This window comes from Acomys russatus, chromosome 23 (assembly GCF_903995435.1).
Source record: "Acomys russatus chromosome 23, mAcoRus1.1, whole genome shotgun sequence".
In the NCBI taxonomy this organism is placed as follows: Eukaryota; Metazoa; Chordata; class Mammalia; order Rodentia; family Muridae; genus Acomys; species Acomys russatus.
The window spans coordinates 28927207-28953120 of NC_067159.1; the positions used below are offsets into that span (position 1 = coordinate 28927207).

At 41.6% G+C, this 25914-nt stretch overlaps 1 long non-coding RNA gene across 1 annotated transcript in view; it reads right to left on the reverse strand.

Annotated features, from left to right (window-relative positions):
- Window positions 1-2052: 2052 nt before the first annotated feature.
- Window positions 2053-25914, reverse strand: part of LOC127206524 (uncharacterized) — a 202318-nt gene continuing 178456 nt past the window's right edge. Inside the window, exon 3 of the long non-coding RNA XR_007832799.1 lies at window positions 2053-2334. This is a non-coding gene — a long non-coding RNA (uncharacterized LOC127206524). The remainder of the gene's footprint in view (window positions 2335-25914) is intronic.

Here is a 25914-nt window from a genome sequence, read left to right on the forward strand (position 1 = left end):
ATCTTCCTCATTGTCTTCCATTTTATCCACTGAGGCTGGCCTCTCGCTGAGCCTACAGCTTGACTGGTGGAGCTAAGCAGCTTGTCCTGTGTCTTCCTCCTGCACTCTGGGATTATGAATATGGGCTAACAAATATTCTGCCTACTTTCCTAACTTCTTATATCCTGCCTGGCTTCTGGGATGCCCCACTACTTTCCCTTCTGTTCGCCCCTACTCATTTGTTCAGCGGCTTTCTAGGAGTCCTTCAGAGTCTTAGCCTCCAGGACACTTCCTTTGAGAAACCTCTGTCCTATTTGGATGGTAATGTACCTATCAGTATTCACTATTCCCCTAGCATGATCTTTCTCTCATCCTATTGCAATTGCCGGGTTGCCTTGTGCCCTGCTGGGTTTAAGCAAAATGCTAGCCATTAACAGGAAGGCAGAATAGCCATAGTAAGTGCTAGGTAAACGCAGGTTGAGAAGATGGCCGTCAGTCACTTACTTCAACAGCATTGCTAGTGTAGAAGAACAAGTGATATAAGCAAATGGTCCGGGAACACAGCTCATACAGCTTCATAGTTTTGATACGTTTAATGGCAAGAAAATTTGAGTGCCATGCATGACAATATGATAGTATGTGCCAAACAAAGATACCAGTTATTGGGCTGGAGAGATGGCTCAGAGGTTAAGAGCACCCACTACTCTTCCAAAGGTTCTGAGTTCAATTCCCAGCAACCACATGATGGCTCACAACCATCTATAATGAGATCTGGTGCCCCTTGGAGCATACAAGCATACATGCAGGCACAATACTGTATACATCATAGATAAGCAAATAAATGTTTCTGTGAGGTTTGTTGTTTTGTTTGTTTTTAGAACATGTCAACAAAAAGACTTCTATTCATTTTCTATACATATCTCAACAGGTAATTCAATGTAATTTTCCAGAGACTACCTATTTAGAGGGGTTTTTAAGTCCTTAAAAGTAGAAATGTGTCATACCATTCAATAGGGTTGAAAGAAAATAGCTGTCATACCCTGGGGAAGTGCGCTCTTCTTTAGCTGTGGGTAACCTGATATAATTTTGGAGCCCCAGGGGCAGGAGATTGCTGTTCAGCTCTGGCAATGGTAGCTTGAAGAAAGGAACAGGCACTGAGTTAAGCAGAAGGGCTGCATGCAAGCAGATATGGATCAAATTCTGCACAGTCAGCCAAACCCACAGACTATTCTGTGGGCTCAGACTGAACCTGCGGTATTATTTGAAGTATAAGCCACCTTTGAGGGAGTTCCATGGACCTGGAAACACTGTTACAAACTAGAGCGACCTTCAAATACAGACATCATATTTTCCAGCAACTGTTGAGGCAGTGTTTGCACTGAACCTCTAAGCACCCACAGATAAAAACTCCTAACTTTATTAATTACCCCACACAGATGTTTCCAAGAAAGGCTGTGCATCAGCTCTTCCAACCAGGGAAGGCTTTACATATGTCACCAGATACTCAAATCAGAAGGAAAGAATCACTTACTTCCCAGGGAATCAGTGGCCATGAGGATGTTGCATCAGTGCCCAATTTTAAGCAAGTACAGATGCTCCCCATACCCAGCACACCATCCCTTGCCCTCTCTGAAGCAGGTAGCTTCCTCCACATCTCACCATTGCCATCTTCACTTCCTGTGCAAGGCCTTGAGAAAGTGGCATACCTCTGAGATTTCTTACCTCACTTTCTCGCCTCTAATTTTTTTTCTCCAGTCTGGCTCTATCCCAACCGTGACAAAGATGTATCCTGTCCAAGTGTCCAATAACCAACACTGAGCTAAGTCAAACCAAACCATGTCTTCCCTGAACTAAGAGTTGTACTTCTTCCCTTCAGAGAGCCATTCAGCACGGGCCAGCTTATGAGTAGCTCTTTCTCCCTGGTTCTTCATCAATTTCCAGACAGAAGCCTGCCCTACACGGCTGTTTCCGTTGCATGCATCTAAATCACTACTAGCCTGATTTGCTCTGTCCAGAGATTAGCTCTTTGGCCTCTCTTATAAACGGCCATCCTCCTATGCTCTTATCCACTGAAACCACTCTTGTGGCTCAAATTTTCCGGCACTAAGTCAACCCAATCGAAACTCTGATGTGGTAAGAATGTCTCATTATCAGTTGATAATCTACAGTTACATAGGAGGGTAATTTAGACACGGCTCCTGATATCAGGGAACTTAAAACCATAACTCCCCAATGCATGAAGGGTCTTTGACTGACCTGGTCGCCAGGATGCTCATCGTGGGGGTCCTTGGATTGGATGCAGCTTGACTGTGTGGCTCCATTGCATGTAGTTTGGCTCTCACACTTGTTTTGGTTCTGTTAGAATTTACATTGTAAAGAATGAGATTTTATTTCAAATGTTTTACTACTTACTTCTAAAAACTCCAGCAAGGCAATAGGGTGCTACAGTGTGCAGCAGAGACATAGTGGCCTCTTTTAGAGAGGGCATTCACCTCATACCAGGCCCCTGATGCCAGTGGCATTCATCTTGCCATTCAATGTTGGGTTTTGGGGTTTTTTGTTTTTGTTTTTTTTTTTTTTTACAAAAGAGTTAACAAGTAGAGAGACTCTACCAAATACGCAAGTCCAACAAACCAAAGAACCAAGTGATTCTTCTAATTCTAAGGGAACTTCATTCATTTACTTGGACCAAATATTTCTATTTTCAAGTTTACTACTAGGAAATTAGCATGTGTGAAGGTGAAGTAATCTACATTAGCTGACCTGCACGTCATTTCTTCTCCATAAAGTGACCTAGCTATCAGGAAGGCCATGTGTACCCCTATAAGTTGTAGCATCCATACCTCTACAACTCCACATATTTCATAAGGTACTTGTTTTCTTTCTTTCTTTTCTTTTTTATTGGGGGGAGGGAGTATATCTTAGTTTTAGGGGAGTCTTTCTAAGTATTCCAGGGTGGCCTGGAATTCATTATACACCCAGGCTGGCCTCCAATTCACAATTCCCCTGCCTCTTTCTCCCAACTACTGCAATTACAGATAAGCCACCATGTCTGGCTAAATTCTGCTTTTCCGCCAATCAGTGCCTGTTTCACAGAGGAAACTAAAGGCACTCATCTGCTATTCACAAGAAGCCAAGAGACACAGTATACAGCATAAGACATAGCTGCATTCCCTTTAAAAGCCTCAAGTCATGACTGAACAGGAGCACATCACAGAGATTAATTTTCAGCAAGTTTCTGAATAGAAGAACATTATGTGCATAAGGCACAAAGAGAAAAAATACATTTTCTTGGATAAAAACAAAAAACACAGTCGAGTCGGTTTATTAGGAAAGAAAAGTATGTGCGGAGGGTGAAGAGGTGAAATGGTAGCTAAGGGTACTCAGCCAGAGGAAGTGGTGCTGCTCTGCTGGGATCTCCTCAGTCTGGAGGTGGGGGCAGGAGAATCAAAAGTTTCAAGGTCATCTCAGCTACACAGCAAGTGTTAGGCTAGCCTGGGCTACACGAGGATCTGTCCAACACAAACAAAAAGAGAAAACAAATGAGTGACCAGGGAGATCCCCAAAGCATTTGAGGCCCTTCCTCCCATGAGGGTTCTTCCAGCGAGGTTGAGAGGTGAGGGGTGGGACAGGGGGTGGAGGCAGCCACTTTGATACCTTGCTGGGAAGAGGAAAAGAAATGGAAGGGAAAGTAGCATGATTTGAGTGACAGCCAAAGATTGTTCCTTAATGTGATCAAGGTGAATCAAGGCAAACGGTATAGGAAATCCAATATAACTACTTTGCATAAGGATTATTAATTTAAGAGTTGGGGAAATGGTTATATAAAGAATTTGGGGGGTTGTGTGATGATAGGAGAAAATTCTAACAGCAAAAAAAAAATGTTGTATGCTCTAGAAATGGTATATAAATCAAATGCAATATGCTTTAGATTCTTCTCAAACAGATGATTTAATGGTAGCATAGATTTCTTTTAGTTCAAAACATTAAAAAAAAAAAAAAAAACCTCACTGTTGGAAAGATAAATCTATAACACTTTAATGAAAGTGTCCTCCATGCTTTTCCAGCACTATGACAAGGCCTGAGACTATGTGAATAAAACACATTTAGAACAAATGACAAATTATGCTGTCTTCCAGCCACTGGGTGCTGTCTGTAAGGACGGGTGGCTAAGGTGCGTTTAAAGATTGCATAGCGTGATTGAAGTCTATATTGGTTATTTTACTGTTTCTGTGAGAAAATAGCACTACCAAGGCAACTTATAGAAGAAAGATTTTATTTTGGCTTATATAGTTGCAGACGGTGGGTCCACAATGGGTGAGGGTAGAAATCTGTGAGATCACATCCTCAACCATAAACACACAGCAGAGAGAGAGAGAAGTGGAAATGGGGCAAGAATATAAACTCTCAACGCCCACCTCCACCAAGCCAATGCTTCCTTACAGCCTCCCCAAGCATCAACACTACCTGGGCACCAAATGTTCAAATGCATGAATCTATGGTACACATTTCCCATTCAAAACAACACAGGCTCTTTGAATAGATTGTCTTCACTCAGTTCAGGATTATAGGGCTGACCACAAGCCAGGCAACCATTGCTTACCAAAGGAAATAGCAAGAATAGTTTGGTCACATGAACTAATTCCTAGATGCCTTGGGGCTTTCCTCCTCTTGGTGTTTTCATTTGTTTTTGTAGATTAAGAAAAAATTTAATGTCCTGTTGAGCTACTTTTCTCTGAGGCAGATTGAACAATTTTAATAAGGGAAATTTATTATCCCATAATTCAATAAGATGTCTCCCTGTGTCTGAGAGAGTATCTATCTTTTGTTTTGTTTTGCTGAGACAGGGTTTCTCTGTGTAGCCTTTGCTGTCCTGTACTCACTTTGCTGGCCAGGATGGCCTCAAACTCACAGAGATCCACCTGCCTCTGCCTCCCAGAGTGTCCCCAGAGTGCTGGGATTACAGGCATGTGCCACCACAGCCGTCTATGTCAGCCGTTTTTAATAAGTGAAAGCCTGATCAACAACACTGTTCAGAACTAACTCCTGTCTCTGCAATGACAGAGGGTGCCGTGTTGGTAAATATACCTCTTGGTGCTTCGAGGAGCCGCTCTGTGGTAATGAAATGAGCTAGAGCATTGTGACATCACTACAACAGTAGATTTAAACTAAACTCGATCCTTGACAGAACAAACAAACAAAAACAGATTTTAGTCAGGTGGAAAAGGGTGGCTTCATCTGCTTCCCTCACTGCTCCTGTCCCAAATTCCTTCTCATGAAAACAGTCCATTGAAATTTTCCTGATTACTTCTGACAAGCAGCCAGCATGCCAGAAACTGATCGGGGTTCTTGAACTGTAGCAATGAACAAACAATAAGAGGGTCTTTGTTCGAGCATTTTCACGGATACGTCACTCTGTTGCATCATCTTTTGTTGTTGTGTCATCACGAGCCACCTTCCACCTTCTTTTGTTTAACTGAGGTTCCTGTCTCTGGGTACCCCTCTTAGCCATGGTGTCTCTTCCCAGGCATAGAGCAGTAACTTAGACAGGCATCCCCAGAGAAACAGGTACATACTCTTAAAAATTCAATTCTAACCATTGTGATTTGTATTAAAATGAAAACAACTGAGGGAGAAGCCTTCCCCCTCACTATGGCTTCATAATATTGCTCGGGCTAGCCTCCAAACCTGCAGCAACATGCTCCCTGCAGGATGGAAAAATACAACAATGGGGTCATGCATAAACTCTTGGGAATCGTTCTTGCCACAGTCAGCCAAAGGAAAGTGATATGATGTCTCCCCAAAATAGGCATGATTTTTATTACACCAACTCTACTCTCTAATACCCTCAAGGTTAAGTGAATTACAGTGTCTGCCAGAAGGATGGGTGAGGTAGCAACTTTATCTTGAGTTTTAAATTTCTCTATCATAATTCATTCCAAAGAACAAAACATATCTGAAATTTCCATATACACTCAGTGCTGGCTGCAGGCAATAGCCAGCTGTCTGCAGGGGATGGCCCAGACTTTAGACCCACCACCAGCAAGGCTCTTAATCAATGTTCTGAGTGAGGATGGCCACACTATGCATAGTGAAGCATTTGAACTACAGGCTTTAACAGGTGAAAAATACTATTATCCTGGAGCTATCATTCATAGCAAGAAATGTACAGAATAACAATTGGAAACAATAGGCTTTAAGAAAAATAATTCTTTTGCTTACAGTTTGCAATCTGGTAAAACATACATTTCAAAAATGGCAGGACTATATTGTTGAATTTGCCAAAACTACAAATTTATATACATGTTTGTATTAAAAATGACTAATAACACTGTGCTGATAAGCTGTAATTTACCCTATTTTCCTTTCTCAAGGAAAGAAACACACAGACACACACACGTACACGCAAATACATATTTATAGAAACAAACTTGGCCACCAAATAATTTATTAATGCATAATAAAAGGTCTTACTTGGTGAATTACAAATATTTTATGTATATTTCATGAAGTCCTAATCTTTTACAGGTTTGGAGCTTATAGACTGTGATGCCATAGAGGACAGTTGATGTCTTGAGCTGAGAACTTTGCACACAAGGAGACTCGATGGCATGCAGAGTGTTCTCCTTGGCCTCCTCATAGTGTCCTGTCTGTTGCCCCAATAAAACTCATAACAAAATCTAGAATTCCTCTTCTCTAAAAGCTAGAACTACCTAAAGCAAACCATAGGCTCTAGGGCAGTCTCTCTGGATTCCTGGAGCCCCGTTCTGGAGATACTCTATAGGGAGGAGGAAATGCTGCATAAGGGAGGTCCCCAAAGAATCTGACACACAGGCCCACAGCCTTCCCATCTTTGTCACATACTCAGTCTCATTTTTACATAGCTGACCATTGCTTTTGGAACCCAGTTACAGAAGGAGGCAGCTTTTGCCCAGCCCTTTCGTCTTTGTTTCTGAATGCCCCACCGCATATAGAACATGGATTAAGTAAACGTGTTACACTGGCCCCTTGTCAGCCTATTGCTACAGAAGTGTTGCCTGCGATGGGGACAAAGGGTGTCGTCATCCCCATTAATAGCAAGGCTGTCTCCGGAGATACAAAATAAGAGCTGGAGATATGGCTCAATGGCAGTGTTTTACCTGGTGTGTGTGTGTGTGTGTGTGTGTGTGTGTGTGTGTGTGTGTGGCAGGGTGGGGGGTTGTGTGAGTGCACCTAGCTTTCTACTGTAGCATGATATCTCAGTCAATGTTCTATTGCTATGAAAAGTCACCATGATCGTGGCAGCTCTAATTATACAAAGAAAGCATTTACTTGGGCTTGAGTCTATTGTCCTCGCTGTGGCAGGCATGGCCACGCACAGGAGACCTGGTAGCATAGAGTTCTACAACCAGATCCAAAGGCAGCCAGCCAGAAGAGAGAGGGATACTGGGCCTGGCTTAGCCTCCTGAAACCTCAAAGCTCACCCCAAGTAACACTTCCCCCAACAACGCCACACCTCCTAATCCCCGTCCAGCAGCACCACTCCCTAATGACCAAACCAAACACTCAAATCTATGAACTAGTGAGGACCGTTCTTATTCAACCACCACACATGGTATCCATAAGGAAGAAAATTAGGCCTGATCACAAGGCCTGAGTAAAACATGACAAGGCATTTGTTCCCGTTCTCAGACACCCACTACTTGCATTTTCCCTGCATCTTTGCTGTGATATGCTAACTGATTTCTTTAGCAGTAAGGGTACCCCTAGGGTCTTGTATGTCCTAAGCAAACACTAACTGCTGTTTGTTTGTAGCCCTAAAACCTCCTTTTACCATTTTGTATTTTGAGACAGGGTCTCACAAAGTTAGGGCTAACCTTTAACTCTCCATCCTGCCTCAGCCTTCCAAGTAGCTGTCAGCTTGCTCGGCCAGCGGCCAGTGTAGCTGCCACGAATATGCTCTTACAACCAAGGACCATCACAGGGACTCTCAGGACAACTCCGCTGACATAAGGAGGAAGATGTTTCACTCAAAGTGGGTATAAGTTTCACAAAGTTGGGTTTATTTTTCTTTCTAAAGATTTGTTTTAATCCAGGCATGTTGGAGGTTGGTCTGATATATTTTGATGCTAATTTTTTTTAAAAAGCCATCACACCCGGGCAGAGCAAATGGGATAGATGTGGCTAAAGTTCCTGGTCTGGAAGACAGAGAGAATCTTGGGAGGAGAGGAGACCAGAGGAGAGAAGAAGGATGTGCCATGGGTTAGATGGAGGAGAAGCACATGGCCAGCATGGATGGAGATTTGGCCCAGATGATAATTAGCAAGTGTTTGGGATTATGGGTGGGAGGTAGCTTGATAGAAATTATTAGAAGCAGATAGCATGGGAGTGGGGTAGGTATATGCATACCACTATGGGAAATAGTTCAGGGGATTAATATCTGCCCTGCCCCAGGTTAACTAAGGCTATTATAAAATATAACAGGTGTCTGTGTCTTGATTGATTGCTAGTGGGTTAGAATATATTGACATAATAATAATTATGGGCCTGATAATAAACATTATTAAGCCCTATTGGTAATATAACCGCAACACAGACATGGTGACACTGATCTATACTCCTAGCATTCCAGAGTTGAGGCAAGAGAATGAGGAGGTGAAAGGTATCCTCGGTGAGATGGTGAGTTGAACTACATGACACCCTCTCTCAGGAAAAAAAAAGGGGGGGAAAAAAACAAAGAAAGAAGAGAATACATTCTCCACAGTTACATGGAGAGTGAGGACTGACTCTGACATGAACTCTGGTGCCCCATCTTTGACTACCTCACCTTGGTGGGGAGGCCTGGTGACACTCAAAGAAAGAATAAGCAAGCTACCAAGATGAGACTTGATAGGCTATGACCATATAGTCGGGGAAGAGGTCCCTCTCGGTCTTAGACCTAGGGGAGGGGAATAGGGTGAAAGCGGGAGGGAGGGAGGAATGGGAGGATACAAGTGATGGGATAACAATTGAGTTGTAATCTGAATAAATTAATTAAATAATAAAAATGGTTCTATTTCCTGTGTATACTCGGAGGAAGAATAGCAGGCTACCAACAAGAGACTTGATACCCTATAAGCATGTACAAGGGGAGGAGGTCCCCCTCAGTCACAGTCATAGGGGAGGGGAGTAGGGGGAAAGCAGGAGGGAGGGAGGAATGGCAAGATACAAGGGATGGGATAACTATTGAGATATAATATGAATGAATTAATAATAAAATAAGATAAAATGATTCAGTAGTTTTAAAAAAAAGAAAGAAAGAAAAGAATAGCAGAAAGAAACAAGACATAAAGACACACATAAGGTGACAACTAGGGTTATCACTTGTCACTCCCCGACCCCAGATAGTCTTTATCCTGGCTATCCTATCTGTCCTGAAACTCACTCTGTAAACTAAGCTGGCCTTGACCTCAGAGATTCACACACTTCTGCTTCCTGAGTGCTGGAATGAAAGATGTGTGCCAACACCATCTGGCTATCAATTGTCACTTAACAGAGATTAGAATCAAGACCTAGTCATCGTTGTGGGTTCCACAATCTGCTAGCCTTGCTCCTCGGCTGGAACACTTTTTTTGGTCCTTTGATATCATCCATGGATCCTTTCTGTTTTGAAAAGTCCTTAGTTTTCATAAATACATCAGGAACATTGTTTTCAAATCCACATTGTCTTGAAATGGAAATAGAACCTGAACAGATATTTATGAGACTCAATCACTAGAATAAGTGGTCACGTGGAGGAAGGTGGTTTCAGTGGGGTGAGTGGACGAGCTGTTAACTGTAGCCTGCAAGCGTTTCAGGGTGTGTTGAGTCAGGTGGGCCTGGATTCTATGGGTTGGCCTAGTGATTCGTGAATTATTTGTCTGGAAAAGGAAAAGGAAAACTAACTTTCAAAGAGCTACTTGGTTTGATGTCAGTATTAGCAAGAGGTTTCAGGAAAACCAAACGGCCTTCCGCTGAGAAATCAAGTGAGGTTTTACAAAGCACATGTGGGCTCCATCTTAGCCAGAGACCTGATCAGCAACTGTCCTGGGAGCTGCTGAATCCCACGATGGATGAATCTACACCAGGTGGAACTGCAGAGTGAGACGGCTTTTCTACTGGGACTTACCTTGAGGGAATGACTTCAACTATTTTGTACTAAAACCTTTTTTTTTTTTTGTAACTTTAAAGAACAAAATAATCGGAGAACAGCAACAGGGAGACAGACGCCTGGTAGACCTGAGACTAGACTTTCTTATATAAGGTAAGTGACGGCAGCAACACAGAGTTGGACCGCAACCTGCAAACACCTAGTTCTTCCCCTGGGACAAGTGTCCTTTATGGCAACTTCCCAAATTCTCACCTGATTGACTCTGTAACTATGCCGTGCTCTCCACTGCTTTCTTTTCCTTTTCTTTCTTAAGACTTATCCGTGCACTACATGATATATCTTATTTTTAATAATTTTTGTTCATTCCTGTTCCCTATCATAACTGAAAGGCATAAGGGCAGGAATTCTGTCTGTGCGGTTCTGGCTACACCAAAGTGTCATGCTCGAGGCGCTCGCTCGGCAGGTGCATTTTTAATGAGCAGGGTCGGAGTCTTCTCTGCATTTGCTTCCCACTCTGAAAACATCATGATATCTCCTCTCACTTATGCCATGAGAATTTGAGCAACTGAGGCACAAGAGCACTGAATACAACGGCCAGCCTGTATCTCCAGGCGTGCGGCTAGCAAGGCATCAATGCCACCATTGCCCCATTCAACACATCAAAACAGAAGTGAACTAACTTCCTAAGTCATACGAGTGTTTAGTAAAAGCTAGCCAGCATCTGGTTGGACTTGCATTCTGGGTCTTAATTGATTAGACATAGAGTGCCATGTAATCCAGGTTTTGCCTCAAGGTGGTTATGTACCTGAGGAGGACTTTGAACTCCTAACCTTCATGCCTCCACCTGTCAAGTGCTGGGATTGCAGCGTGGCCTACCATGCCTGCTTTGCTCAGTGCTAGGGCTCAAACTTTGTGTTCACTAGGCAAGACCTCTATGCCAAGCCGGGACCCTAGCCCCATCCTAGCACATTTTAAAACAAAGAATATTTAATAGTATGTCTCATTCTGCACACCAACCCTTTACAGAGTGTTTCAGAACGAAGCAGAACAACAACAAAAATAGCTATCACTTATCCAGTGTTTACAAAGACGAAACGCATTTCTCTCCATAAATCTTTTTGTTAATATGTATTAATATGACCCTGTGACTTCACTTTTACTGTTCATATACCATTGATAAACTCTGAGTGATAGAGATGCTGTGTCACTTGGCCAGGGTCAGAGCTGAGAGTTTCAGTAAGAGTCTTGGAACCCCAGCATCTGTAAGGAGCTTGGCCACTCCCCACCACCTACGCCCAAATTTTCTCCACTTGGCGTTGCTGTCTATCTTCTCCACAAGGAGATGCTGGAGACAGATCTCGACTCTAGAGAGCTCTGGTTCTGCGTGATGTGTGGGACAGCAGGTTAAATGGCCGTGTGCTATCAGAGAGCCACAAAACTGCTCACACTAAGGAGCCAGCTGAAGGACAGAAGCCGCCCAGGGAAAGGAATGCTGGGCCACCCTCAATTGCTCTTGTGTACAAAAGACTCTTTCATCGGGGCTTAGAGAGAAGAAACAATGCCCTCTGCTCTCCCTGCTTGGGGAGGCCTTACATCACTGCTTCTCACATTCCAAGAATTCAGCAGAAACAGCTGTTCCATCCCAGGCACCAGGCCCCACTTTATTCCACGTTGCTTGCCACTGTTAACTATCAGCCTGGGTGATAAATCCACTTTACAGCAAAAACCTGCAAATAAATAAATAAATGGAAGAAAAATCTCCGACTTTGTAAGACAGCATCCTGTCCTTCACGTGTTCTGTTTCATCACTCCCATCAGTCTTCAAATGAATTCCTTAAGATTCTTGCTTCTTCTGACAAAACATAGTCTGTACAAATTTGGCCATTAAAATAAATTTTGGGGCCAACCAGCTGTCTCTACCTGCACATGCCTGGCAATCTGATTTGGATCTCCAAAACCCATGTAAAAGTGGAAGGAGAGAAAAGACTACTCAAATTGTCCTCTGACCGTTACATATGCACAGGCAGTTACAGGAGAATGTGCATGTACACACAATCAAACACACACACACACACACACACACACACACACCAACTAAGTTCCTAGTACTGAAACAACTAAAAGTAAAATGAAATAATTTAAAAACGACTTTGAGCCTGCCATGGTGGAGCACACCTTTAAGGAGGCAGAGGCATACTGATCGCTGTGAGTTCAAGGCCAGCCTGGTCTACAAAGTGAGTACAGGACAGCCAAGGCTACACAGAGAAATTCTGTCTCAAAAAACAAAAAAACAAAAAACAAACAAACAAACAAACAAAAAACCAACCAACCAAAAAACCACCCAAAAAACAAATAAAAACTTTGAAACAAAAATGTATGATTTTCTTTGACACACACACATATACACACACATAAATATATATGTATATATAAGTGTATATATGCATATGTGTATATGTGTGTATATACACACCCACATAGTACAAAATGGGAGAGTAGAGCAGGGAGGAGTTAGAAAACTTTGTATGCAATTCTCAAATAAATTACAATCCTAAATAGTTATCAACAATTACCTAATTTAGGCTAAGCTATCATAAATAAAAAATATCCTGTGCAAGTGTTCTTTTTAATTTTTAAAATTATAAAATGCTAAAGATAGGAAATGTCTTAATATTGAATTCAAAGGTCATACACATTGAAGATTATGTCTGCCCCACCTATGTCACCCTAACTCCAAACCCTGAATCCTACTCCCACTTCTGAGCTTCAAGGCCGCTGACTACAGGCTAAGGAATTCCTCACTGGTCTAGGACTATTTGAGAGGCAAACCCATCAACACAGACATGCAGGCATACTTACAAGTACTCTCTAGAAATATATCATCAAAAAAATTATAAACTAAAGATGTTAGGTATGGTCTTTGGGTTTTGTTTGTCTGTTTTAAGTCTGTATGGCACATGTGCACATGTGGTGTGTGTGCGCGCACGCACATGCGTGCGTGCATGCGTGGGTGGGTGCATGCATGCATGTGTGCATGTGCCTGGGTGCATGTGTGTGCGTGGGTGCCTGCGTGGATGCATGCATGCATGCATGTGTGTGTGTGCACGTGCATGTGCGCACATGTGTGTGAGTGCGTCTGTTTGTGTGTCTCAGGTGCGCACCAAGGGCAATCAATGCATGTGAAGGTCAGAAGACAAGACTCAGATGCTGATTTTTCTCCTTCCACAATGTGGGTCCAAGGGATCAAATTCAGGTGGTCGGGCTGGTAGCAAGCGCTCTTTACTGACTGAACCAGATTAAGGGCCCTAGAATGTTTCAGCTCTTACAGTAAATGAAAAACCAGGGAAGGAGCTTGCGCTCTTTCTCTGAAACATAAGGAAGATCAGTGTCAGATCCTGGCAGGCACGGACATTCTGTTAAATACCGTTATAACTTTTCCATGCACAGATGGCCATTTTATGCTCAAAATAATTGCTAATCTGTGTTCATAAATAACTTCTTTCCCATTTAATTTTTGAGAACGAATTTATTCTTTCAAGCAAAATTTTAAAATTAACATGGACCAAAAAAATGGCTTTATTTATACAATCATCCAAAACAAGGATGAATTTCCCACTGCTTTATTTTATGTGTTGCCTAATTTATTTTATTTATCATCAAAGGTAAATGATGGCACTTAATGGAAAACATCAATAATGCTACTTAACTGAAAATTACTGTGTTTTTGGAAAGACTGACTTTTATATACCTTGGCTAATTTTAAATGGAAAAAAGATATATTCTCAACTTTATTTACATGTGCAGTTTTTAATGTTCTACATGTGTCTATTTCACACTATAAAATAGTGATGGAGAATTGATAAGAACGTTTGATTTAATGTTTTTGATAAATACTATGTTCATGTACTGCGCTAAAATAAGAAAAGGCTTTCAGTAGATTGTTAGCCAGCTCTTCCAAATATAGAACATGTATGTGTGTATACACACACACACACACACACACACACACACATATCTTTAAATGTAAGGCTGTGCAAAGGCCTTATATGTATTCAATTTAAAGGCTCTGAAATCTTATCTCAAATTCTGATGGGAGAAGTCATGCATAGTTGTCCTCTTTCATGACTTAATTTGAGCAAGGATCTCATAATGTAAAAGATCCAGCTTCACTTTACATACGCATCAAAAATATTACCTTGATGCAAAATTTAGAATATAATTATCATAGGGGGTCTCAGAGGACTGTAGAAATAATGAATGAGATTGTCTTTTTTTTTTTTAATCAGTAGTCTTGCAAAAATCAGTATTTGTATTCCATTTATTTCTACCCAGTGAACCAGAGGAGGTGAGAAAACGGCGCTCCTTGTGAATCGGTGCTTAAGAATAAGGGCGGGGAATGTAGCTGCATTCCTTGGCTGAAACACTGTCAGCAATGACTAGAGAAATATCTCTGTTCCCTCTCAGGGGTCTCTGCCTCTCAGCATGTCAGGAGGGGCCAGGGTCTGTGTAGTTCTTAGAGCTCTGGTTTGGGTTGGTCCTGGCAATGCCCCTGAAAATCACCTCATGTACTGAGTCTTGGAGCGCAGGAAAAGGTTCAGGTTTGCACTCGAAATTTCTGGACCAACAAGCTGTCAAATAACAAAGAATGATTTAATTTATCTTCACCTTGCATGGGCCCTTCTCTTAAGAGAATGTGCCCAATTCTTGTGAAGTTGATTCTTAACACAATGGTCCCTGTAGACATTTTTCTTCCAAGTAAAACTAGGCATTTTAATTGTAAGCTGGTGTTTTGATTGATGCTCAGCAACTAATCTCTCTCCAAATATGGCCTTCAATCCAAAATAGATTTCATTTCACATTTCCTCCTAGTCACAACCACTAGATCCGGGTAAACGACTTCCTGTCAACTAGCCTGTGTTTTATGTCATTAATTCCAGCCACTTGCCTTAGGCTATACCACACTGGTCATGTCAGTCTGAGCACAGAGACATCAAATTTGACTGGCACCTACAGCTCTTTAAAAATCGAATGCATTGAACATTTTACCTTGTTATTTTCAAGGGAAATATCCATAATTGAGAATTGTGATGGATTCCTATTGTCCTCACACTGGGCTTGGAACCTTCCTTTTTTTTTCTATCCCCTTAACTCTATGTAAGAAATAATGTCCCTGTAGCCTTTGCTCTTCCGCCCACCACATCCAATTATTCATAAAATGAGTGTTCTCAATATTAGAGAATCATGTCTGATGGGTCACTTGACACTAAAATAACAGTATAAGAGCAAGTTTCTCAGAGCAACTGGGATGGATTCCATGCCATTATACACCATGGCTTCAAAGTGCCCAGTTAATAGGAAATGTCATGAAAATGGAAAACTTCAACAAACGCTCCGCCTTCAAGAGCCAATTTTTTTCAAGGTATCTTTGAGTGCCCTTGAGACAACTGGTACATTAAAAACTATATGAAACCCCACATGTTAATGAGGGATGCAAATCCAACATTTGGATGGAATCCAAATAGCTTTAGTTTCTAAAGATTCATGGAGTCTGCGTGAATCAGGGGAGCCCGTTAACGCAATTACAGACTGCAGAATACGATTTACAACCCTAATTTTTCAATGTTAGTTTAGTCTTCTTTTTTTATAACAGGCCAAATTAGAGGCTTCAGCTTATAGAATTTGTCCATCAAAGACCATGAAACTATGCATGCACTGTTCTGAAATTCACCTATAATTTTTAGAAATAAAATTTCAAGCTGGGAGTAGCAAAACATACCTGTAATCCTAGCACTTTAAGGTAGAGAAACAAATACCTGATATATATATATCAGAAAACTACATCACTGGGCAGGCTAGATGGCTCAATGGGAAAAGACAGCCACCGCCAACCCTGAGGACCTGAGCTCAATTCCCAAGACCCACAGTTCAAAAAGAAAGAAAGAAAATGAAGACAGTCCCATTGATAAGTGTTTGCCACTCCATCATAAGGATGTAAGCTGATTCCCAAGCACCTATGTCATAAGTTGGACACACACACACACACACACACACACACACACACACACACACACACACACACACACACACCTGTGAAAGATTTTATGCTTCACACTTCACATGAGCTCCCCATTCTCTAAGGCCCTCCCAGTCTTCACCCATTTGCCTCCGATGACAGGAAATTTGCCCTGTGCTAGGAAATTGGGGGGGGGGGTGGCTGTATAAGAATTTTTTTCTGATTCTCTTGAAAGTTCTTGTTTCCTTTTTATTCTCAGATGCTTCGTGTGGCTGTGAAGGTATTGGCATCTAAAGACTCTACCGTTAATCTCTCCTTTATTCACTCTTAACTGGTGTGGCCATGTGAGCTAGACGCTGTTCATCAAGGATCTTAAGCTTGTACTGAATTGTCTTCAACCGTCTAGGAAACACATGAGCAAACAACCATGACATCACTAAGCTAAGTGTAGGCGTCTACCGCTGTGATCCCAGCACTCAGGAGACTGAGGCAGGAGGATTCAACTTCAAGCAAGCCTACGCTGCATAGTGAGATCCCATCTCAAAATGTCCAGGGCAGGGATGTACCTCAGTTGGTTAGACTACTTTTCTAACATGTATAAGGACCGCTGAGAGAAAAGGATTCATGAACGCGATGGTCATAGAAGACCCACGCAATGGAGCACTCATGAGTTTATGATATTGTTAAAGCCTCTTTGTAAAATGGCAGATAACAGAACAATAATCTTTAGCTGGCAGTGTTACCAAAAGTGAGGAATGTCTTAATGTTATCAAAGAGCCTGTATCATTTTCATTACTCATAATAGAAATAAGAATAAAGGACCGTGGGTAGCCACAGGAGGGGACAAGGATATTAGTCCTCTGGGTAGTCATCTGAATGTACTCAACTGTAACATTTAATCCAGCACCTGGAAATTCAGTGTCCAGGGCTTCCATAGCTCAAAGCTAGGTGCGCTTACAAGCTGGCATATGGATGGAAGGGAAGTACAATGTGCAATTTCAACTGATCGCACCATGGGTTTGTTGTTATTGCATCCATGGGGCTCCAAGTTAAGTCGGCTTCCTCAAACTAGATCACAACCCTGAAAATTTACATATGATTTTATCTCCTTGCAGATATGAGAAAGTTACAAGAAAGGTTAAAATTTTACCAAAATTCAATGAAATATTTTGTGTCCGAGCTGTTGCTAATAATTTCTTTCAGCCTACTCAATAAACAATAGGTGAAATCCTATATGGTCCCCAGCTATGGAGACCATGCCTGCCAGTCTGTTAGTGTGACAAGAGTCTCAGCCCCCATCATTATCAGCACTGAGCAACTGTTACTGTACTACATATTTTCCATATCTGATTCCTATCCTACTGAAGAAACCAAGAAATAATCACACAGTATCTTTTCTTCTTGTAATTGTTTACACATTTTAATGTGTATGTGGGGAGGAGCATAGTGGGTGTATGGAGGTCAAAGGACAATCTGTGGGAGTCTATCTCCTCCTCTGTCTCATGGGTCCTGAAGATAGAACTCAGGTGGCCAGGCTAGGTGGCAAGCACCTTCACAGTAGAATCATATCATCATCCCATGACACAGGTTTTTTATTTAACCTGAACAATACCTTTGGAGAAGATAGAATTTGAAAAAGTACACCATGAATGAGCTGACAAAAATAAACCCCCAAAATAAAAAGTCTCTAGACTGACAAAGGTTACATGGAACAACAGAGCCTGGACACAGTGTGTGTGTGTGTGTGTGTGTGTGTGTGTGTGTGTGTGTGTGTGTGTGTGTGTGTGTGTGTGTTTTAAAAGACTAGCGCTTCAACAGCACCTCCTATACCTCTCCAGAGATGTACTCCTGAGGACCCTAATGGTACCAGAACTGTAGGCAAGTTGCTCAGCTGAACTCTGCCTCACAGTCACTCACCTATACATGAAGAATAATAAAAGCTTTATGAAATAATCACTAAGAAGCCAGGCTCTCATACAGTTGCCGTAACGCAGGGGAATTAGTAATCAAATCAATAACCTGTCAATAACGGGAATCAATACCCATGCTTAGCTCTTAGCTCCATGAATGGATTGCTCTTTACTGATTGTTCAGCCACATGGCATCATTGAAGACTCTGCTTTCTGTTTTATTGGAGGGTCTTGATATAGCCAATAACAGAAAGGAATTCTACCCATAGTTCCTCCTGGTTCAAACTTATATTCAACCAATTTGCCAGTTCAGTACACAACCTGTTAAAAATGCACAACTATGTTAATCCTTCAGGTTGATCAAATTCAACAATACAAGACATCTCCTTCTTTTGCTGAAAAGGTTAGTGGTAAACACATATATGGTCACTTGATTTTTGACAAAGAAGCCACATCTATTCAATGGAAAAAGGATAGCATCCTCAACAAATGGTGCTGGTCTAACTGGATGTCTTCATATAGAAAAATGCAATTAGACCCATGCAATTTGTCACCATGCACAAAACTCAAGTCCAAATGGATTCAAGACCTCAACATAAAACTAGAAACACTAAATCGGTTAGAAGAAAAAGTGGGGAAGAGCCTGGAACACATTGGCACAGGAGACAACTTCCTGAACAGAACACCAGCAGCCCAAGCCTTAACATCAACAATCAATAAATGGGACCTCATGAAGCTGAGAAGCTTCTGTAAGGCAGAAGGCACTGTCAACAGAACCAAGTGACAGCATACAGACTGGGAAAAGATCTTCACTAACTCTACATCTGACAAAGGTCTAATATCCAAAGTATATAAAGAACTCAAGAAATTAAACACCACCAAATTCAACAACCCAATTAAGAAATGGGGCTCAGAACTAAACAGAGAATTCTCAACAGAGGACTATCGAATGTCTGAGAAACACTTAAAGAATTGCTCAACGTCTTTAGTCATCAGAGAAATGCACATCAAAATGACTCTGAGATTCCATCTTATACCCATCAAAATGGCTCAGATCAAAAACTAAATGACACCACATGGTGGCGAGGATGTGGAGAAAAGGGAGCACTCCTTCATTGCTAGTGGGAATGCAAACTTGTACAATAACATTGGGAATCTATCTGGCACTATCTCAGAAAACTGGGAAGAGGGCTTCCTCAAGACCCAGCTATTCCACTCCTTGGAATATACCCAGAAGCCGCTCCACCACACAACAAGGACATAAGCTCAACTATGTTCATAGAGGCCTTATTCATAATAGCCAGAACTGAGGAAACCCCTCAGTCGAAGAATGGATAAAGAAACTGTGGTACATTTACACTATGGAATACTACTCAGCCATTAAAAACACGGAAATCCTGAAATTTGTGGACAAATGGATGGAACTAGAAATGATCATACTGAGTGAGTTAACCTAAAAGCAGAAAGACTCACAGGGTATATACTCACTTATAATTGGACACTAGTCCAAGAGGCATGTCCCATGAAATTCTTCACTTACCAGGAGATTGAGATAGATGTGAGTACATCCTATTGGGACTCTAGATGAGAGAAGTATGGGAGAATGGAGAAATAGAAGGATCCAGTGGGTCCTAGAAACCTACAGGAAAAACATCAGGATGGCAAGAACTGGGCCCACAGGTTCTGCTCAAACTACTGCACCAACCATGGACAATACATGCAGTAAACAGCAAATCCCTACTCAGATCTAGCCAATGGACAGGCTGTTTTCCACACTTGAGTGGAGAGCAGGAACTGACTCTAACACAAACTTTGGTGCCCCATATTTGACCACTTACCCATGGAGGCGGGGGGAGGCCTGGTGACACTTAGAGAAAAGATAGACAGGCTACCAAGATCAGACCTGATAGCCTATGATCATATACTGGGGGAGGAGGTTCCCCTCAGTCACTGACATAGGGGAGAGGAAAAGAGTGAAAGCAGGAGGGAGGGAGGAACAGGCGGATACAAGGGATGGATAACAATTGAGATGTAATCTGAATAAATTGATTAAATTTTTAAAAACAGGTTAGTGGTAAAAACAAGAAAAAATGGTGACTTTAAGGGTCATTAAAATATCAATTTACACAATCCTTACCCTGAAGGTTTGTGATCCCCACACTCAGGAGGTAGGGTCAAGAGGCTCAGAAGTTTAAGGTCATCCTTAACCACCACAGTGACATGAATTTGAAGCCAGCCTGTTATACATGACCTCTTGAGATTTTGAGTTTGTTTTGTTTTTAAATATCTCTTGGGATATTACAAAGCAGGTAAACATCGTGACTTTTCAACTTCAATAAACTAGTGTCTTGTTTTGAGGGTACACTTAAGTGAGGAGAATGTTAAAGCCAGAGTGAGCATACCTGTGATCCAGCTTGGAGATAAGATGCAGCTAAGGCAGAGTGCTTGCCTGGGACATGCAGAGCCTTAGCTTCAGCCCCTGCGTCTCTCCCCATAACTGCACAGTTTTCAGTTCTGCTGGCTGGATGTGGTGGCCCACATGTATTATCCGGTCATTTTAGAACTCAGAAGGTAGAAACAGGGAGATTAAATGTTCCAGGCTAGCTTCTGCTATAGAGACTTTGAGGCCAGCCTGGGCTACATGAAAACAAAGCAGAACAAAAAAATAGCTATAAAACATTTGAAAAAATGTATAATTTTGCCTTTTCTAGAACTGCCAAGACCATATGTGTGCATCTATTTAGAAACTATAGTCATACATAATTTTACAAAATGTTAAAGTAGTTAACTCTCAAGAGGTTTTTATAAACTGTCTACTTCATGCTTTCTATGTTGCTATAATTTTGGGTGAAGACAAAATATTACTATTGAATGAAAAAAAGAGGACATGAATGCTCCTAGGTATGATGCAGGAGAAGGTTTTATTGGAGATATGAGGGAGAGCAGAGCTGGAAACATCTGGAATGTTCCAGAATGAACCTCCATTAATGAGAGCAAAAGAGTACCTGGGAACCCAGAGACCAAGAGACCAAGAGAAGCAGAAGGAAGGGAAGAAAAGGAAATCCCAGGGGCTGGAGGCTTAGAGTACATCTTGGGGTGAGAAGTGTCCAAAGGAGCCAGGCCTCTGTAATAGATATTGGCCACACTGAGAGAGACTGGTATCTGCTTTGAAATCAGCCATTTGTCCTGAGTTTAAGACCTATCAGCTATAAGTAGAAAACTGAAGCTATTTTTACTTCCTAAAAGGAATAAATACCAATACTAATAAAGATTTTTGGCTCCTTGAATGTTCTGTGACATACATAAGAAATTATACTCTTCCTTTTATATGTATTTTGTATAGAATTAAGATAGTTTAATTAAGGCAAAATTAACATATAAGAAAGAGGCCACTAGGGTCAAGGACAAGCATTCTAAATCTTAATGTCATATTCTTCTTTTAAATAACTGATAGCTGACCTAAGTGGGGTGTAGAAAATCAATGTGCTGGTTCAGTAGATCATATGTATTTAAGGAACGGTAAACTGAGGTACACATAATTAGTGTATGTCAGTCCCTTTTCGAGTATAGGATAGATATACTTTGTGTGCTAGATAGGATCACGTTAAAAATACCATCCAGATAAGGATTGTCTCTCACTTATGAGTTCAAACTGATTGCAAGGAAGCTTTAAAGTCCTAGCAACACTGTTGCCATAGCAATGCAACCTGATTAGATATTCTTAGCAACCAGCCACAACTCACGCCCACCCAGTCCCTTCATTTATTCCAGGAAGAATAATGTTGACATTCCAATTTCTAAAATATACAGACCTCGGTGACAGACAGCCACAGATGAGAGGCCTGTGAGAGCCAGGGGAATGGTGTGGCAATAAGCATTCCTTCCTGGCCCTGGCTGTGTCATGTATACATGTAATAAACACATATCCAGGTACACTTTGTACAGCTAAAAACTGAAGGATTCCATGTGGCTCTTGAGGTACATGTAAATAATTCCACAATCTTTGATTTCCTACTTCTGTCATTTTTGTATGCTTCTCAAATAAACTATATATTCTTTTCTACTGAACTCCCAGCAACAGTGAGGGGAAAAAATTACATTAGTCACGAACAACGATTTGGCTTTCTCATGATGACACTTCCATCAAAACTGTCATCCCCCCTTGGAATCCCACAGGTGCTAACCACAAGCAGGGGTGTATGGTTCAGTGAGGTGTAAAAGAAAAGTATGGCTGCAAAAATACGTGTAAGATGGCTAATGCCAGGGCAGACATATTATATTCTAAACAAAATAAGCTTTGAATATTAGATTCCAGAACCTGCCAGATAGACCTTAATCAGAAGGGTCGATTGTGCATGGTGAGAACTCCAACAGCCGAGAAAAGACACCCAGCAATGGGTTAGTGTGACACACCATTCTGCAATTAAATAAAAGATGTTTGTCTTTAAGTTTAGATTCCCAAATCATTATGTTTTGATGGAAAAGGAAACTTAGTCTCTTGGTAGATAAAGCTTCTATTGCACATAGAAGAGAGAAGTAGAAAGGAATTAAAAAGGGAAAGAACCAAAAAAATCACGTTTTGTTGTTTTTAAGGCTTGTAAATCGTGAGCTGTGAATACAGCATGTTCAAGTAAACTAAAGATTTAGTAAGCCCTTTTGAAATGTTTCCATTTTTAACAAATTATTCTAAATTTTAAAATTCCATTTAAGAAATCCTCAACGAAAAATGTGTATACCTCCCTTTAAAAAGTTGGCTATGAAAGGACTGGAGAGCTAACACGTGATGCTCTTACAGTGTACCAAGTTTGCTTCCCAGCATCCACATGATGGTTCACAAAGCACCTGTCAACACCAGCTCCAGAGCATCTAGCATTTTTTCTGGCCTCCGTGAATACTGTGCTCACATACACAGACACATATAATTAAAAATTAATATAAAATTTTAAATCTTTGTTAAAAATTGACTGTAAACAATATGATACCACAAAGCATGTCATTTTAGCTGGGTGTGGTAGAGCACATCTCTCATTCCAGCACAAAGGAGGCAGACACAGGTGGATCTCTGTGAGTTTCCAGGCCAGCCTGCTCTACACAGAGAATTCTACAATAGCCAGAGCTACATAATAAGAGCCAGTCTCAAAAAAAAAAAGATCACTTTAGCATAAATATAATTTTAAGCTAAAAAGCTTTTAAAACTCATCAGGTAAATACGGTTTGTATGCACCAGTAATCTCAGCTACTCCACAGGCTGAAGTGGGGCATACAAGAGTTCCCAGGAGTTCCAGGCCAGCAGTGGCAACATAGTTAGACCCTTATTTTACAAAAATAAGCTTAAAGTTTGACAACTAGACAAGTAGATGGGCTTTTTAAAGTAACAGGTGGAAGGGTTCTCGGAATTCCATTTTTAATTCACATAAATAGAATATCACCATCCCCCATATGAAATCTGTCTTAGTTAGGGTTTTGTGCTGTGGAGAGGCACCATGGCCAAGGCAACTCTTACAAAAGAAAACATTTAGTTCGGGGCTGGCTTACGGTTTGGAGGTGTAGTCCATTATCGTCATTCCAGGGAGCACGGCAGCGTGCAGGAAGGCACGGCGCTGGGGAAGGAACTGAGAGTTCTGCATCTCGAGCCGCAGGCAGCAAAGAGGGACTCTCTTACACAGGCCAGACTTGAGCAGATATGTCAGGCCTCAAAGCCCACCTCCCAGTGACAGGCTTCCTCCAACAAGACCACACCTCCTAATAGTGCCACTCACTATGGGCCTAGGGGGGCCAGTCACATTCAAACGACCACAATACCCTTTCTATCCCAGCAGGAGAGTAGATTTCTTATGGACGAAGACAGGGAGTCCAACGTTCCTGCCATTAATTCTGTACAAACAGTACAAACAGCCCTTCACTTCCACAGTAAGCTTTCCTAGACCACACCCTTTGTCATGTTGTCAGCCTTTGATAACTACTTTTCTTCTGTTTGGTTTTTGAGATTAGGCCTGTCTATGTAGCCCACGTTGGCCTTGAACTCACAAACAATGCTCATACCTCAACCTCCTAAGTTCTTTGAGCACTTAGAAATTGTCTTTGACAGCTATCTAGGCTCTGGGAGGGCACAGGCCTTACTTTTCTTGGTCATTCAAGTTCTCAGGCCCATAGTTTGCTGAATAAATAAATGAGCAAGTGAATAAATTATTTTTTGCGATCCTATTGATTTTAAACAAATGTTGTAAATTCAATATTAAAACATTGGTGAAAGGGGCAGGGAGAGGGGCAGCTTCCCAGTAAACCCTGTACCTGAGAGGCTGAGACAGAGGACCATGAGTTCAAAGTTACCCCCGGCTACATAGCTACCACATGTCTCAAAAAGAAACTGAAAAAAATGAAAAAATAATAATAGTCCTTGGGGGATGGAAGTACAAGTAGCCCCCACCCCAGCCCCTCCATCTTGGGGTTATCTTTACATCGGAAAGGCAATGGGGAAGCAAATTAGTTTTGTAGTTGTACAAGTTTAAGTAGGCAGCATTCATAATTAAGTTGATTCACGGGACAACATATGCTTCCCTCAGAGGATTTATTACAAAACTACAACCTTCACATTCAGTTCACACAGTGAGGCTCCCTTAAAAAGAAAAGCTAGGTAGCTGGAGAGATGGTTCATTGGTTAAGAGCACCAACTTCCCTTCCAGAGGACCTTGGTTTAATTCCCAGCATCCCAGCTCACAAGCATCTGTAGCTGCCGTCTATGGGGTCCTACACCCTCTTCTGACTTCCATGGCCACCTGGCACGCACGTGTGCACATACGTTCATGTGGGCAGAACATTCACACATTAAAAAAAAAAAAAAAAAACAAATAAATCTGAAAGAGAGTAAGGAGGCGGTGTGTCTTGGGGTGTCGGAAAACAGTCTAACAAAAACTCTGAAGGACTGAGGATGCAGTCGGCATAGCGCATGGTGCATGCCTACAGTCATGAAACCCCCGAGCTCACTCCCCTGGCAGGGGATAACCAGCTGTGGTGATGCACAGCTGTAATCCCAGTACTGTCAAGTCAAAGTCACCAGGGTCAAAATTCCAAGGCCATCTTCTTTTTGCAGCAAATTTGAGAGTGAACTGGAACACTCAAATAAATAAACACATGGAGCAATAAATACATTAGCAGATAAATATAACTCTGAGTCCACTTATGAGGATGGGGTAAGGATTCACAGAACATGCTGACTTCTCAAAGCTCAAACATTTAAAAACATACAATTTTTAAAATTGACTTTTTTACACCACCAAGTTAGTGTGAATTACTTTACAAAACACACAGTCAAATGGGAAACAACAACAAAACATCCCCCAGACCACCTCTTCTCCACATAGGGCCAAAGAGGTCTCCCTTCAGATCAGCTACAGTACCTGAAGCCTCAGCATTAAAATAATAATAATAATCATAAAGGCAAAAATATCTACAACATAAAAGAAACAGTCTTCAGCTGTTTTACGCACTCTGCCCTTAAACCAAACAATAGCATGGGTGCGCTGTTATTTTGAGGGACCCACTTGGCACCACACTCATCCTCCAGAGTGCATTTTGTAACCCCAGAAGCATCTAGAAAATAACCAGGGGAAAAAAATAAGGAGAATATCGTCCTCCTTTATCTACTTGCTGGAAATTTAAACTTACCAGGCATAGTTGCTTATGCGTTTAATTAGAACACTCTGGAGGCTAGCCTGATCCACAATAGAATATTGCAGACCAGTCAGGACTGTAATAGTGAGTCCCTGTCTCAAAAAAACAAAACAAAGCAAAAGCCTCTTGGTTCTGTGGGCAGCTGACAGATGCCAGCTAGAGGAGGCATGCTGCCTCATGAATCATTGGTGAGCCCACCAGGCTCTAGTGGTTTGATCCAAACCTGGACCACA